We start from the raw sequence: 18,088 nt of genomic DNA on the forward strand, positions 1-18,088 counted from the left end.
TTCAGCATGCCTCTGTGTATGTGTGTGTGTGTGTGTGTGTGTGTGTGTGTGTGTGTGTGTGTGTGTGTGTGTGTGTGTGTGTGTATGAGTGAGAGAGAGAGAGAGAGAGAGAGAGAGAGAGAAGGAGAGAGAGAGAGAGAGAGAGAGAGAGAGAGAGAGAGAGAGAGAGAGAGAGAGAGAGAGAGAGAGAGAGAACAAAAATGGCATATGATGCATCTTGCGAATCAGTTGATATATTTAAATTAAAATGCACTTTTACTTGCTCTTTATCTATAGGAAAAACAGCCGTAGAGGAACATATGCCAAAATGAGTCAAAACCCATTGAAACTAATAAAAATGCTGACAATATCTTTTTGTGTGCCATAAACACACCCCCACTGTATAACTCTCTCTAAAACATGAATACATGTAACAATAGCGTACTTAAATCCTTACTATTACATTCTGTGCATTTTAAAATACCTAAACTATGTAGATAAAGGTAAATAAATGATCATAAGCTTTAGCGTAAAAAAATATATATTTACCAAAATATTGTTACACACACTGTGTGGTAGAAATGTCTGAGCAGCAGAATAGGATCTTTTGTCATATCACACTCATACTCAGGGACTGCCAAGAGTGTAACTGATCCTGTTCTTATGTGTAGGAATACGATCAATATTTAATAGCCAAAACAGGAAATAAGCTCTCTGTGTTTCTTTAAGAGCACCTTGACATGTAGAGCACACCAAGAAGGTTCTTAGAAAAAGCAGTCTTTATGGATTTCATGGAAACTTCTGTAAACAGTGAAAAGTTTGAGAAATGCTTGTGTTTACAACGCATTGCTTTCACAGAACTACAAAATCCAGGAAGCCCCGCAACTGTATTATTATTATTTTTTTTTTTTTTTTTGCAGGACGCAGATAAAAGACAGGCCCTGCAGTGACTGCTGAACTAATCATGAAATAAAAATACAACCATCATCATTATCACCATCACCACCACCATCACCATCATCTCTCTTTTTAAAAGTGGGTGCGTGGTGAACATATGCATGAATATTAACCACCTCTCTTTAAAAACCCAAAACCTGAAGAGGACCATCAGTGCAGGCTGCTCTTCAGCATCCACATTTACATCATCGCAATAGCCAAAACACACACTCCATGGATGGACTGGCACTCAGCGAAAAAAAACAAAAAAAACAAGCTGATCGCAACAAAAAGGCCTCTACGGTCATTCTGAACGCCTCTTCAGTAGATCTAATGGACGTTCTCCTCACTCACTTCACCGGCAACATAAGAGCGCATGAATATTTAGCGTCGAGTTAGGCCATTAATTGCTCACGCACGCTTCGACGCCAGATCCGTGGCTACTTTTGTTCCGGGACGTTTGTGAACTGTCTGGCCTCATTAGCATATTAATTTATGCAAAACCCGATCGCAGCCAATGGGCCGACCTGAGCTCCTCCCTCAGGCACATGATGGCAAAGTGCCCAAAACATGTGGCTATTCTAAGGCACTATTTCATAAATAATCCACCAGCAACACGATCATGGACTGAAGGATCCATTCAACAAAAATTGGGCTAAATATCAAATTATACACGGTAATAAAGAGTGATAAAATTGAATTTCTGTCATATTCCATAAGGAACGCGAGAATGGGGAATGACTAGTGCACAATGATTGGCCTTGGCCCGGATGGGGACCAAGCCATATAAACAAAAATCTCGGACAGGGATTCACAGCTACTGAAAACCTAGCTGGCTAAAGCCGTTAAGTCAGAAAAAGGAGAATTCACACACACACACACACACACACACACACACACACACACACACACACACACATGTACATACATGTACCTTTAATTTACTCATTCTGACTTGAACTGGCAAGCACAGCGTGTTTAAGAAAGAGAATTGACAACGAAAGCAGACTGTTTAAAGATGATTGAACAGATAAAGACACGTTTATTCTCTGCTTTACTTCAAAGCAGACGTGTCTCATCTGTTGAGTCTGTGGCGTTAGTCAAAATGGTAATGTAAAGCATCACTACAAAACAAAACGCAACCACTTTGAACTGCCTATGGCTATTTATAGGCAGAAACTAAACGTTAATCGGTAAGCAGTAAATGGTAACTGTTGCGATCAGTCTCAGACAGCTGGAGCGGTAGAGCGAGAGATATAGATAGGGAAATATAAAGTCGAAAAAGCAAGGATTAATAAAAGCAGACTGAACGTGATTTAAGCTGAGAGAGAGAGAGAGAAAGAGAGAGAGAGAGAGAGAGAAAGAGAAAGAAAGAGAGAGAGAGAGAGAGAGAGAGAGAGAGAGAGAGAGAGAGAGAGAAAGAAAGAGAGAGAGAGAGAGAGAGAGAGAGAGAGAGAGAGAGAGAAGGAGAAGATATCTATATTCGCTTGGCTCTTGTGTGTGCTTAAGGTGTGTGCGCACAATACTTTCCAAGCCACTGTCTCTGTTCTGAAATACAGGAAAGTTTAATGTCTGAGTCACATTGAAACAAACACAACTGTTTACAAAAGACTGTCAAACTCGCAGAATGCACACACACACACACACACACACACACACACACACACACACACACACACACACACACACACACACTCGTTCTCATCACTATGCCTTACATTCTGCCTTGCCCTCTAGAAACTTTATCAAGCGAGCATGAATGAAGTCAACCAGCTTGAACTCGTAAACAAAACACCCATCAATAAATCATATTTTCCCCTTCAATCTTCAATCGGCGCATTCTGGCTTTGTGTCTCACGCCCACGTTTACAGTAAACAGGAGGGATTTCTGACACGCAAACAGACACAAATACCAATTAAACCCATGCTCTGGTCAAGCCCAAGAGAGGCAGAAGTGCAGTCTGCTGAATGTCAGCCTGTCTGAGCTTCGTGATTTTTTCAAACCTACCATGCCTCTTTGCTGAGGGTAGAACAAAGTACACAGAGTGTTCACACACACACACACACAAACACAAACACACACACACACACACACACACACACACACACACACACACTCACAGCTGCCTTAATACAGAGGAAAAAGGAATTTCACTCCTGTCCCAAAACAAACAAAGCTGTCGCATTTCTTTACACTACGCCAAAGTTAGCAGGCCTGAATAGGGCATTCTTCCACTCCGTCAGACAAACACATTCGAATGAAATCATCCAAAAGGTAAAGAAAAAAACCCTAGCCAGTTTTCAGTGAGCAAGTGAACTGTGAGGAGTTGTGTGGAAGTGTGGACAGGGACAGCGAGCGGGGACAGCGAGCGGGTACGGCTCGACTAGATCTGGGTGCTTAGCCTCGTGCAGGCGCACACGCTTTGGAGTCTTTCTCTGAGAATCAACTGTATGAAGGTGAGCGAGTGAGAGAGAGAGGGAGAGAGAAAGAGAGAGATCATTCTCTATGAGTAAAAAAGAGAGAAAGTCTACAAAATAAGAGAGAGATGGAGAGAGAGAGAGAGAGAGAGAGAGAGCGAGAGAGAGAGAGAGCGAGAGAGAGAGAGAGAGAAAGAGAGAGAGAGAGAGAAAGAGAGAAAAAGAGAGAGAGAGAGAGAGAGAGAGAGAGAGAGAGAGAGAGAGGGAGGGAGAGATTTTATGAGTAAAAAAGAGAGAAACTCCACAAAATGAGAGAGATAGAGAAATAGAGACAGATAGAGAGAGAGAAAGGAAGAGGGATTCTGTGAGTAAAAGAGAGAAAGTCTTCAAAATGAGAGCAAACTAGAGAGAGAGAGAGAGAGAGAGAGAGAGAGAGAGAGAGAGAGAGAGAGGGAGGGAGGTGGACAGGGGGGGTGTCTACTGTATCAGGACAGATGTAGTCCTCTTCATAAACCCAAGACCTCATTTGACTAGATAAATGAGACAAGCACACTGTAGTTAGGTCAGATTTATACAGCGGTAAAGTGAACACTGGGGGAACGCAAGTCAATAAGCTTTTACAGTCAGAGCCATGAGAGCTTTACTTTATTCTGCCCACTGTTTAAACTTGCCACACACACACACACACACACACACACACACACACACACACACACACACACACATTCACACGCTGGGAGATTCAGCGGTAGACAAATCTCAATCAATGGCTCAGAAAAAGAAAGAAGCAGTAAAAGAAAAGAGAAAGACACCTCGATAACTCACCCATGTACGTGGCAGAAGCCTTCGACTCAATACTCCACACTTCACTTTGTCCTGTAATTCAACCTAATTTTTTTGTGCGTGTGTATTTCCAGAAAGAAAAACTCTCCTAGTCGCAGTCTGGAACTCTGTAGCAGAGATGACAGGAGTGTGTGAACAGCAGCCTTTCCCATACACACTTTCTGTCTCTCTTACACACATGCTCTCTTTTTTTTTTTCCTCCCTTCTCTCGCTCTCTCTTCACAGAGACTGGAGGTATGTGGTCTAAACACAACAAAAGCCAGAGCCAGAGCCTGAGATTAAATATGCAGGAAGAGGGCCCCCCCTTTGCATAAACACAAACACTCAGCAAATGAAGCACTGGCACTAGTCACGCTGCTGCTTGCTGGGACACTTCCTACCTGGGTCCCAAACTGCTCTCAGAGCAGCTCTACCTGACACCAGGATGTCTAACAAATACTAAAAAATTTCATCATCTGCCCAAAAAAATACAATATGTAAGGGAAGATTTTTCTGTTCTTAAAAAGGCTATGAAATTGTAAAAACATTTTTTTACTATTTCAGTTCATAAACATTTATTAATTAGGTCCCATTACTGCGATTAAAAGGTAGCTATTGTAGGCAAGTGCAAATCATTTAAAGGTTGTCTTTCACATCCGCCTCCTAGTGGACAAACCAGGCACACGTTGAACAGAGGGTGAAATGAAGGACGCCGCTAATCTAAGGAGTTTATAAAATAATACACTCTTTGCTCCCTCTCCCTCTCTCTCTCTCTGGGAGGTGCCAGTCTTACTTTCTGAAATGTGGACAGAGGCTGAGCCCACAGGAGCAAAGTTATGTGGAGAACAGAGTCTAGCCTTACACTCTCGAAGACACCTACTGATCCCTCCACTGGAGCACGGAGACAGCGAGAAAGAAAGCAGAGCAAGAGCGAGAGAGAGTGGGGGGGGGGGGGGGGCAGGAGAAAGAAAGGAGATTTATTGAGAATGCGGGATGAATTTTTTTGTGTCGAGGAAGAGAGTTATCTGACGGACAGAGCGGATGCATCAGAAAGAGCAAGCGATCGAGAGAGAAAGAGCGCTCGAGAGAGGGAGAGAGGCCGAAAAGCAGGCTCTCCTTAAAATAAACAGGGCGTCACGTTTCAAAGGCAAGGGGGGACACAGACATTCCATTGTTCAGGCCAATTATCAGAAGAAAATAATAACAACAGATGGCCTCAGAAAGGCCAAAGAAGGAGTGAGTGAGTGAGTGAGTGAGTGAGTGAGTGAGTGAGTGAGTGAGTGAGTGAGTGAGTAAGTGAGTGAGTGAGTGAGCGAGCAAGTGAGCGAGTAAATAAGTGAGTGAGAGAGAGTGATGGAGAACAGATGATGAAATGTAAGAGTGAAGGACTGTGACTGGGGGTGGGTTAAGTATGACTCGTCGGAGGGCTCTATACACCAGATGTGCACTCCTGTATAGCACTGTTAAACACGTCCGCGCTCTCCGTCTCTCTTTGCTGCTTGCCAAAAGCTACAGAGTGAATGCTCTGTGATCATCCTCACCCAGATATTTTCTAGCCTGTTTAATCATAACTCGGCTGGGTGATGAGCTCCGAAATTGCGACTTCGAGTGCTGACCTGCTTGCTTCCACTAAGAAAAAACTTCTTCTGCTATCAGTGCGAATGCTTGGTAGAGAATGCAGTTGCTCCTGTTTGGCAGAATGAAATACTAAGAAAACAGAGAGTGCATTAGAAAACAGGGAGGATTGTATATCGTGGTGAGGACGTGCAAGGCGATTTTTCTTAAAAGCTTCCTAACTTTGCACAAATCATACAACGGGAAAGTGCTGCTGTTTCTTTTCCTTAAGTTTTTTTGTTGTTTTTTTTGTTTTTTTTTGGGGGGGGGGGGGGGGGGCGAAGGGGGTATGTTTATTTTCTTAGCATTTCTTAAGAGGCAAGGGCTAAATTATCCGGAGCCTCTGCATATTCTGGATGAGTGTGTGCGCACGTGTGCGTGTGCATGTGTCGCGTTCTGAATGTGCTCCTGCCAAAGCAAAATCTGCCCTCGCACTTTAGATGAGAGGAAAGCAAAAAGTTTTTATTTCATTAACAAGACTAAAGCGTAATTATCTCCCAATGGACATTAATCACTAACACAAGGCTAGCGGAACTGAATGGCTTTCCTCCTCAATTATCTGTGTGACTCTATTCTCTCTCTCTCTCTCTCTCTCTCTCTCTCTCTCTCTCTCTCTCTATGTCTGTCTGTCTGTCTGTCTGTCTGTCTCTTTCTCTCCATCGTTGTACACCTTTGAATAAGGTCTGCTGTAGTGCTTTAAACTCTCACTTCTCCCCACCCTATCACACTTGTCAGGACAATGCCTTTCTTTCCAGCACACTTTAGCTTCTCCTTGACTAGCTTTAGGTTTAATCGCTCTCGAGGTCGGCTCGAAATGAGCGTAATTAAGCAGGCATCCAGTTTCTGCTAGACTGCAAATACAGATTGTGCTCAAAAGCTCACATGTTTAATCACATGACACAATATGTCGCTACAGTATGAATGTGGAATATATTGACACTACGAGATTGGCTTTTAGCCAGAAGCTCCTCTATGTATAATTGTTCAAACAACTATGTAAAGGTATTCTAACGCTAACGTCACCTCCTCGGGTGACAAACTCCCCCAAGGCTTTGGTGCATAGCAATAAGAAAGCCCTTGATTTAATTAGCTTGTAAAAATAACTGCCATTAGCACATCTTGCATGGAGGAGAAACTGGTTTGGAGCATTATAGTAAGTGAGTGTGAGAGAGAGAGAGAGAGAGAGAGAGAGAGAGAGAGAGAGAGAGAGAGAGAGAGGACCAAATATCTCACTTCTGGAAGTGGGAAGACAAAGCTGCAGCTATGATAAGGGAAGATCATTGGCCAAGCGTCGAAAGCGGGGTCGAGTTAATTAGACTATTGTCATTTTAATCAGGCCAGTTTCTTGGCTAGCCCTTCCCCAAAAGCTAGGCAAGCGCTTTAAACGCCACACTTAACACTTCTTTAAGGGGCTCTGACTCACTTGTGTATGTGAGTGTGTGTGTGTATATACAGTATGTGTGTGTTTCTACAGACTTGCTCAGCTAATGAGCCGCAGCACAAGAAACAAAGCCCCTGAAGCATCACCAGTGGAAACCCCTGCCCATTTCACTGCTTGAGTGAAAATAATTTAAATATCACATTAAATTTTTTTTTTTATTATTATTATACGTCAGTCACTGGTTATCTACTGCTTTACACTGCCACTTTATGACGACTTTTATCCAGCATTAAAACGATACTAACACGATGTGGTGTTTGGGGCTGATTAGAGATATTCCAGTCAAAATGTGCAGTCGGTTTGGGGTTGACGTGAGCTGGCAGTACACAGCAGACATGTAGGAGTGGAAACACAAATGGAAATTCACAGCATTAGACCTGGAAACTATGACAATGTAATATCAGGGACATGAGTAACAATGCCACAATACTCCATTCCTAAATATCAGAGATACCGTCAGCGGCAATAAGATGTTAAACGTTTAGATGTTCAGATATATAACTGAATAATAATCATAATGCCCACACACAATTCCTACATTCACACTGGTTGCCGGTGCAAAATTCAGTGCCCCCTTAGACTTGTGGCCTACATCAAAGAAATGCGAGATGAGATAAGAGAAACGACGTTCTTAAACGATTAAGCAAGCTAGATAATGTAGCTGTAAGACATGAGGCATTTTTTTCTTTTCCTGAACTAATGTGAGTGTTCATCAGTCAGGGCATGGCAAGGAAGCCATTCAAAAATTGCCCCAAATCCACAAATAGAAAAACAGAATACTAGTGGAAGGCATTCAAAACAAACACGTCCCGGCGAAAAAAAAGTGGACCTCCTCCTAACATGTCCCCAAGACACCAAGGAGAAGCATTAGAAGTGAAAGTTAATAAAAAAAAGAATCCGAAGATCTTGTTAGTTGCCTCTGAAGAATGTGGTACATTGATCAACATTAAGAAGATCCCTGAGAAGGAATGCAAGTAAACTAGAATTCTAGAAGAGTTCTGGAAGACTTCACATGCAAAATGAAACTTTTCACAACATGGAGGCCCAAGACAGCCTATCGCCAACAAAACCTTATGCCTACTGATGGTGGGAGTGTACTCTGACCCTGACCAACTTGACATTATTAAAGGAATTATGACTATAAAGGACAGGTTTTTTCTGTGAAGCTGCTTTGCAACAATGGCCATTGTGAAAAACACTATACAAACAAAAATGAATTGAAGGATATCTCGAGTTAAACGGCAGCAGATTAAACCTTGAGCTGGAAACAAAGTGAGTGTTTCGAAAGAACAGTGATCCTAAAAGCAAGTTCGCCAGACCTCACAAAGATCGAGTTCGGCAAAGGATAACGAGGACGGTTTCTCCAGCAAGGTGTTACCAACTGTTTACTTCTTGCAGAATGTGTAGATGATCCTGTCTGAAGGAAAACAAAATAATAACGATAATGACCTGCAGAATACTATAAATAACGGATGACTGCCGTTTTCCGCCTTGATTCTGAGTTGGAGAGAAAACCCCAAAACTTCCCTCGGATGGCTTCTAACTCCAGGAAGATCGTTTTTCATTTCTTTATGCAAATCGTTCCAGGAATAGGGATGAAAGACGAATGGCTCCAGACGTGTCCACGTGTCTATTTATCAGACTGTTAACGGTTCCGTCCGTATAAACTGCTCTGCCACCACATCAATATTTTAGCGAGTGGTGATATTAATTTGATCAGAAATTAACACCATTCAATTATTCAAGGCGCACGAATCAATTATTCAATAAAAACTAATGATCAGCTAATGAGGAAAAGTCGTACACCTCCGTGCCTAGTGAAAGATGCTTTCTGTCAAGTACACAGACGAAACTTTTCATTCGTAGAAAAGCATTTATCGCTCGTGTTACTAGTTTATCTGATTAACAACTACCAAATGCTGAATAAAAAAAAGAAATCTAAAAACATAAGCATAAAACATATTTCTAAGAAGGCGGAATCACTGAATCCCCCTTTCATTTTGTTATACACAGGAAATGTACAAACTTTCGAATCTGTGATCAGACAACGTTTCCAATTGTATTAGCACAGAAGTAATGCATCAGACACACTCTCATTCATGATTAATGTCTTATAAGAAGTCTGATTTGTAATCTCCAAATCTGCAGGGGTTATCTCAAGGTCATTTTGTGTAAACCTATACACCTCTTACAGTGTGTACAGTATCTCACAATAGTGAGTGCACCCCTCACATTTCAGCAACCATTTTGGTATAATCTTCTCAAAGGACAATATTATGGTAATCAAACTTGGATATATTTTATAGTCAAAGTGCAGCTTGTAAAGCAGTACAGATTTACTGTCCTCTAAAAAGAACTCAACATACAGCCATTATTATCTAAATAGCTGGCAACAAAAGTAAGTACACCCAAGTGATGACAGCGGTGTGTCGTGTAACCATGCTAGGATTTGAGAATTAGAATTGTTGCTCTCCACAAAGATGGCCAGAAGATCAGTAACACCCTGAATCTGTTACAGTGCACTGGTCAGGGTCAGACTTGAGGTTTTCCAAGATGGGTTTCACTGGGAACAGGACTCGCAAGAGTCGAGCTGTGCGTCAGGTGCAGAAGCGGAAGGGTCGCTTGTCAAAGCTCAGACCATACGCTCACACTGCAACAAATCAGCATCAGACTACCTGTCCAACAGCATCAATTACTGGACCATGTCCTGTGGTCTGATGAGATTAAGATAAACTTGTTTGGCTCAGATGGTGTCCGGTATGTGTGGTGACGAGAACCAAGTAAATTGTAGCTTTCTTAACAATCAAGCCTGGTGGTAGCATCATAGTCTGGGGCTGTACAGTTTTCCAACAAAAAAACGACCCCAAACACACCACCAAGATGAAAACTGCCTTGCTGAGGAAGGTGAAGGTGATGTGGCCAAGTACATCTCCAGACCTGAACCGTATTTAGCACCTGTGGGGCCTCCTCAAGCAGAATGTGCATGTGTAAAAGCACCATGTGTCAAACATCCAGCAGCTCCACGGGGTCATTATGAAGGATTGGAGAAAGAGGATCCCAGCAACAACCTGTGCAGCTCTGGTGAATTCCATGCCCAGGAGGATTGAGGCAGTGCTAGATAACAGTGGTGCTCACACAAAATACTGACACTTAGTACACAGTTTTGACATGTTCACTTAGGGTGTACTCACTTTTGTTGCCAGTTATTTAGAAAATAATTGCTGAATGTTGAGTAATTTTTAAATGACAGTAAAACCATACTGCTATACATGTAGTGTAAGGGGTGTACTCACTTTTGTGAGATTTCTGTATATCCGAAAGAAAAAAAAGGAACATTTTGCATATTAATCGAATCTCTCAGACCACTGTAACTCTTACATCAATATATAAAGCATCCACCACCGTCTGGCACTAAAGCTTTGGGGCGTAACGCATTCGGAATCCCTGTTTGACAATGTCTTTTTTATCGCTTGATTTGAAATAAATCCAATTTTTGTGTGCAACCCGTGTTGGAGGGGTAAAAAAAAAAAAAAAAAAGGCAAAAATGAATATAGATATTTCATTCAGATGTAAAGCTGAGACAGATAACCAATTAATCAAGTGGGTGGACAATGACACAACTAAGTGTCCTGCACCGGTTCCTGGCTTTAAATGATTCATTGTGTGGCATAAAGAACGGAATTAACATATATATTTTTTTAAATCACTGATTCTCTTTAATTACAACTTTTCTTGATGCTCGCTATACATGGCTGATTGCTTGAGCAGTTATCTCCATATTCAACCTTGCCAAACTACTCCACGTTTCCTTCTGCCGCTCGTCGTTTTCTCGCCATCATACTCTTTCCCAAGTAAATCAGTGTTCTGCCTCTTATTTTATCCCCCCAGCTTTTTCCTCCTCTGTCTCGATTTTTCAGCCATCTTCCTCCCCCATCAAACACAAACGGGGTTTTTTTTTTTTTTTGGGTGCAACATGCATGAGAGAGGAGACTTTGAAAAAAAAATCTGCCGAGCAAGTCCACAATACATCCTATTGTTTTTAAAAATGCAGGGACAAAGTATGAAGGGTCATACGGCAGCGTAATGAAAGGGCATATTCTCCTAATCCAAAAGGGGAAGAAACGGATAACATCCACACCTGCGTGAGTGTATCAGTGCTGATTTAATAGTCAAAAAGGCTATTAAAGTAGAACATTTAAGAACTATACAGTACATATACAAATGGCATTTACTGTATTAAAATCATTCTAATATGATCAGTCAGTGAAGTCAAAGGAGCGGGGTAACAAGCTTTCTCCATGAACACTCACCAAGATGCATGAGTAGGCTCGGTAACCTTTTAGTTGTGTCTACTGCAATCAGTTTACAGAAAGTTATCTGTTTCCAATCGTGCTATCTCGCCTCTTCTGCTCCATCTACAAATAACACTGCATGCAAAGCAGTCCTTTCCAATTGTTTTTAGTCCAGATTTGAATATTTAAATAGCTTACTTTAAATCAAGATATTTGCTAGCAATTTCCATACATGTGCCAGCTGCTCATTGCCTGGTAGCGGTTTGCATTGGGTCCGAAAAAGCATGCCCTTTCACTCAGATACACAACACACTATAAAAGCTATGATGGTCTCTGACATGCTGAAGCTGCTGGTCAGTTAAACACGCATGGGCCTCTGTCAGTACGAGTCGGTGCAACTCAGTCCACCCACACACGTATAGCATTTCAGCAAAACTGACTGCGCCGAAATAAAATTTACATAAACCGTAGTTTTTGTGCTGATTAGTATAAAATAACATGCTCCCCCTCATCCAGGAGGGAAATGCAAACAAATCTTGGAGTTCCTGGAAAATGACTAAAATGGCACAAACTTCTGCCAAAAGAGTTTTATTTCCTTTTTTTTCTCTCTCTCTAAAGAATACAAGTTTTTTATTTTTTATTTTTCAGCAGGACATTTCACAAATTCCTTTTTAAAAGACTGAAAAGGCAGTCGGATTAAAATAAATAAATAACCCTCTTGAGGAGAAAAAAGAGAGATAGACAGAGAGAGACAAAGAGAGAGAGAGAGAGAGAGAGAGAGAGAGAGAGAGAGAGAGAGAGAGAGAGAGAGAGAGAGAGAGAGAGAGAGAGAGAGAGAGAGAGAGAGAGAGAGAGAGAGAGAGAGAGAGAGAGAGAGAGAGAGAGAGAGAACACGTCTGTACGGAAAACATCAGGGAAAGAGAGGCGGTGACCTTTGTGTGAGAGATTGAGTTTTTTACTCAAACACACGCAGTGTATTAAAAAGGTGAAACCACATATGTAATACAAAATGTCCGAGAAAAAGTTTTGTGGTTTGCTTTTCTGACTGTACGATTTTCTGATCGTTTGTTTTTCTGATGTCAACTGTGCCATTATTCAACATGCTCACCATACAAAATTGTAGACAGGTTAAATGCGCTCCTATTTTTTTTTTTTTATTACTCGAAAGAAACTCTGTGCAACAGCTCTAAGCAGACTTGTGTGTTTAAGCTCTCTTGTCATGAACCCAACATGAGCTAGCATTCTGCCGATTATACACTGCACTGTACTTATCAGTTTTATCAGTGTTTTATCACTGCACATTGACCTTGTTTGTTGCGTCTTGTTAAAGCTTTGGCCAAGAATAGAGGGCCCCCAGCACTCTAATGTCTGACTATGAAATAAGTGTTTGTCATCTGTGCAGTCTCAATAGAATGGTAGTAGAATTTCTGCTCCCAAAGGCACTGTGACTAATCAAATCACAATGCTTTAAATGAAGACTGCTGCTCCATTTTGTTGTTGTCACACTGGACTCAAAACATACTCATATTCAAGCATTCATGCGCATTTACTGTGTTTGTGATCAATCATTAGAAACTATACTCTGTGCCAGTACATAAAAGACATGAGGGACAGATGTTTAATGTAATTTCCTTAGACATCTGTGTAACACTGTCTGCCTCATGTGCTATTACACAGATCGGAGCAGCAGCCGCACTTAATGGCGGGCATGTCGCACAAGAGGGGAAAAAAAAAAATCCGAAAGAGTACAAACACAAAAAAGGGAACGTCAAGCCATAGCAGGACAGTGACAACATATGAATACAAACGGTGAGACTGACCCTACATTCACTGACACTACATTCAAAACAAAGGCCTGGCCAACATGGATTGTGTGTGTGTGTGTGTGTGTGTGTGTGTGTGTGTGTGTGTGTGTGTGTGTGTGTGTGTGCGCATGTGTGTAGACTCCAGTATGATGTCAGACAACTCTTACCCTAATGCACTACACTGTGGGCATATGGGCCCTTATATATGTTTAAAGTCTATTTTAATATACACACTGAAAGCTCGCTAACTTGCATTGCCTTTGCTAATGGAATGATTAAAGACACAATAGCTTGCTCTGGGATCCGTTCTGCCTTCCATAATGACTAAATAAGAAATATAATTTGATTCCATCAACCTATTTAAAGACCATTTTTTCATGTTCTTATACAGAGCCATGAATAAAGCCTTCTTATTCTTCTCACTGTTGCGTTTCGACCTATGAGGAGCAATTATGAGTTCTGCGAGAGCTTTTAAAGAAAGTGGTAAGCTATGGGCAAGGCGTTAAAGATAGCGCATTAGTCTGGATTCGCACTCACCGTGAAAACCACTTCTAATTAAATAAGGTGGATGAGCCTGGAAAAAAAATAAAAAATAATACAAAAAAACTTGACCATATCGTTTTAAAAGGTAGAAAGCACTTGTGTTACATCTGCAGACCTGTTTTAAAAAATTATAAACCCAATGTTTTTACATAGGAGCTCAGAAAAATATATTTTTAATTTATTCAGTATTTTTATTTATATGTTATTTATTTGTTACAAAACACCTGATGAAGTTCGGGTCATTTAAAGCCAGGCTAAGATTCGCATCCCTACTGAGTTGGAGGCAAACTCATTGATAAATAGACTGTTTTTCACAAGTTTCATAAGCACAACTGACTATGAAAATACGGCTGATTTCTTACGGGGGCGGGGGAAAAAGTGGCCAAGCAGCTTATTTGCATGATCAAATGACACCATTTACATTCATGTTTTCCATTTACTATTAATTTGTTAGATACACAGCTCGGGAAGTGCACCTCACCAGCAGAGTTGCCTCTTTTAAGAGAGTGGCAGAAGTGGTTTCAGGGCCAAGGAAAAAAATAATTGTGGAATACAGAAGTAACTCAAGCTTTACATACGTTCAGCACGCACACACACACACACACACACACACACACACACACACACACACACACACACACACACACACACACACACACACACACACATATATATATACACATACACCGTAGACATTAACCCATCTCAACATATCAGGAGGAAGATCATACATTGAGTACTTTTTCTTTTCGTTTTTGCTGTGATGTCTACAACAACTAATCTTAAATGAGTCACGAGTTAAAACTTGCTTATTTCTGAACTAGAGTGTGGTGTCGATGATGTTGCTGAGTGCTCAGAGATGGGTGTGACTCAACAGGAGATAAAATGGATGTGTGTCTTCTTTCATATGAACAGCAATCAAATTCAAACGTCACCTTCACTTTGACTAATATACTGTATATTTTACTAAGAACAGAGAGCATTGGGCGAGATAACAACTAGAGAAGGGCAATAAACAGAGCAAGAGATGAAAAGTGTCAAACGTCCAGAAAAATAAACACAGTCATGCACATAACAGCCTGAAGAGAATCGGCATATTGATTACAGGCTGCGGTGACAGAACTGAGCACTGTTTTCGATCGCTGGCAGAGGCGTATTTTCATATAGGTATGGTAAGACTGGTTACGGTTTCTGCGAATCGAATCATTGCACTGAATATGGACTTAAAATTGTTCAAAAGAAATGTGGTGTGCTCTTTCACGTACATCCAAACAACATTACTGGGGTAAAACAATTAGATAACAAGTCAATCCCTCAAAGCACCGTATTATTAAAATGATTATAATTATGTAACAGGTAATATGGCAAATCTGCATTAGCATTTGTGCTGAGATCAGAGTTTAGAGAGATCATTTTTAATAACAATAAAACAAACATTCAAAGAATGACAACTCTGATTCTGTATACTACCACGATAAATTTGAAATGTATTCAAAATGTAGTAAGCCTATTTTTTAATTTAATTTTATTTTATTTTATTTATTTATTTATTTATTTATTTTGTGTATTTGGATACAAAATCCCTTGCAGTCAATGATACACACACCCATCCAGCCTCAAAGTTCAGCATGATGTGAGATATTATGCTCGCCACAGTTGTAAACAGTGTTGATTTGAATTACTGTTGACCCTTCCCATCAGCTCAAGCCAGTCTAAACCTTGCTCTTGTCTACCTTCTCTTATCAAACTTCTTTTTTAATTTTCCAATTTTCTGAGTTTTTTTTTCTTCACACCATAGAGAGGGTTTTGTGTGAAAATCCCAGGTGATCAGCAGTTTCTGAAATACTCAAATCAGACTTTCTGGCACCAACAAACCATGCTACAGTTAAAGTCACTAAGATATAAGTATTACTGTGCAAAAAAAACAAAAACGTTTTTTTGCATGCAAAAGCCAGCAGCCTTTCGAAACGTTTTTTTTTTTCCCCTTCTTAAAAAGTGCTCCGTTACATAACGTGCTCTTAAATGGCATACGAAATATTTTGGTTGCATGTCTAAATAATTGGAAATATGCTTTATTTTTTTATTTTTTTTTTATAACTAAGTAATGCAGACATCATAAAAATAAAAAAGGGTATTATGGCTCTGAAAACAGCCTTAATTCTTGGTGATTTTGTTTACACAAAAAGTTGGGCGCTTTTACACTGTGAATCTCCTGTTGTGCCACATTCTGAAGTTCTTCTGTTAGATTTAGGCCCGGTGGATGGAAAAGCCACTGAAGAACACAGAACTCACTGTTATGTCCATGAAAACAGTTTGAGATGAATTAGCTTTGTGACATGGTGCATCAGATACTCTTCTCTGGTAATGCTGTGCTAAGACTGTTTTTAGGGCATTTCGCCTGCATTGCTTAAATACAACTGCAGAATATTGTACCACTTTACTTAAAAATATAAAGGCTTGAAGTAATGTATGCTTTGGCTTAATGTGCTTCTCTTCACTGTGCAGGTTTTGAAGCGTTTGGCTGAACCTGTGCAGATAATATGGACCTATACAATTCAGAATAAGTCTTTCTGCTTCTGTCAGCAGGGACACCAATAATACAAGTTCTTTTTCCATAAACCAGGTTCACTGGTCTTCACTTCTTATCATTATGGTACAAGTATACAGTATCTCTGTCTCATCTGTAAGACAAACAAAAACTCTTCGGGCTTATTATTTATTTATTTATTTATTTATTTATTTATTTATTTATTTATTTATGTCTTAATTAATCTGGTCTTCCTTTTTAAGGTTTACAAATGATTTACATCTTGTGGTAAACCGTCTAAAAGTGTTGAATTCCATACAGAGGCACAGACCCCCAAGAAAATATTCTTGATCTGGACAGTTTTTGTGACAGACAAAAAAAATTATAAATAAATAAATGAATAAATTTCATAACCAGGGGAAAAAAGGCTTTTTCATAGCCTTCAGGGTTAACAATAACAGAATCCAAATGCGAATGCCACATTTTTGCTTGCACACCTCAACATGGTCATTCTTTCAAAAACATGGTTATGTTTGCCAAATGGAAAGGGATCAGGATAGCTCTCATTTATTAGTAGCAGCATAGTGAAAGATGAACAGGTTCGTGGAAGATAAACCTGTGTGTGTGTTTGTGCGTGTGTTTGACTGAAGGTCATATACTGCAGTAAACGTTTACAGTACACAAAAAGGCCTTTAAGCCTAGTTTGGTAACATGGTGTATTCTCAGCATCACTGTTTGTTTACTGCATGTTTACACACCACATAGGACAGATGCCAGTATGACAGGGGTCATGAACAGCAAGGCAACAAAAAAAAACAACAAACAACTAAACTCTGATGGTAGCCTGAAAGAAAAAGATATGTGTGACAAGGAGAAAAGACAATTCGTCTGAAGCTATTACTGTGTTGAACCAGAGAATCTGTGAAGTCTATGTGTCTGTTGAGCACAACTGTATGGAAATAATGCAGAATGTATTTCAACAGTGCATACCCAACCAGTACTGCTCGAAGCATCAGACACTTACTTGTCTCTGATTTCAGCATCCAGAAAGACTTTAACACTGGGCTCTTCTCCCTACAGAAGACAGAGAAATTGGAGAAAGATAAAAGAAGAGAAAGAAAAGAGATGAGTTTGGAACACTACTCCACCTGCAGTACTTCATTTCAATCAACGCTTTGTGCTAATTAAGCATCCACTCCGACTGCATCTTCTCCACACAATCTGATTGACTGCTGCAAGAAGGTTCGCGAGAGGGGAGGGGTGAGGGAGAGTTGGAGAAACGGAACGAGAGAGGTCACTTTGAATCAGTTGTTCATTAATGCCACATTAACCCGGTTCCTCTGAGCGTCTGTCGTTCCTTGTTTAAAATATCTGGTGGTACATATTTAGCATCTTAGAGAGGGCCAAAATTCCCTTGATTAAACAAATAATAGCACATTCAAGAAAACTGTAATTGAGTTCAGATTGATTCGTGCCAGTGCTCTAATTGCATTTAAACACTCTTTGTTCCTAACCCTAGATTCCTGGCTTCTTAATTACTGGGCCCTCTGAACACCAATCCCTGCGGTGTCAAAATGGGAAAATAAAAATAGTGTAAGCTTTATGGTATGTCGTTAAAATGACCTATAAACTTTTTTTGTATTCACTATAATGAAACCCCAGCAGACAAGAAGGAGGGTGCAGGGTGGGGAGTGCTCTGGATCATGTTCTA

The 18,088-nt window shown here is 40.4% G+C and overlaps 1 protein-coding gene across 18 annotated transcripts in view; it reads right to left on the bottom strand.

Annotated features, from left to right (window-relative positions):
- foxp1b (forkhead box P1b) overlaps window positions 1–18,088 on the bottom strand; it is a 164,954-nt gene that overhangs the window by 109,678 nt on the left and 37,188 nt on the right. For 12 of the 18 annotated variants that reach the window (XM_083532779.1, XM_083532775.1, XM_083532772.1 and 9 more), the window contains one exon: window positions 17,402–17,451. The exons of 4 other annotated variants lie outside the window; for them this stretch is intronic. The gene's annotated coding sequence lies outside the window, so the exon portion shown is untranslated. Of the gene's footprint in view, window positions 1–4,158; window positions 10,743–17,401; window positions 17,452–18,088 lie in introns of those variants that run through there. 2 more of the 18 variants (XM_083532785.1, XM_083532783.1) reach the window with 1 other exon arrangement.

Source organism: Silurus aristotelis (genome assembly GCF_946808225.1).
Source record: "Silurus aristotelis genome assembly, chromosome: 2".
Lineage (NCBI taxonomy): Eukaryota > Metazoa > Chordata > Actinopteri > Siluriformes > Siluridae > Silurus > Silurus aristotelis.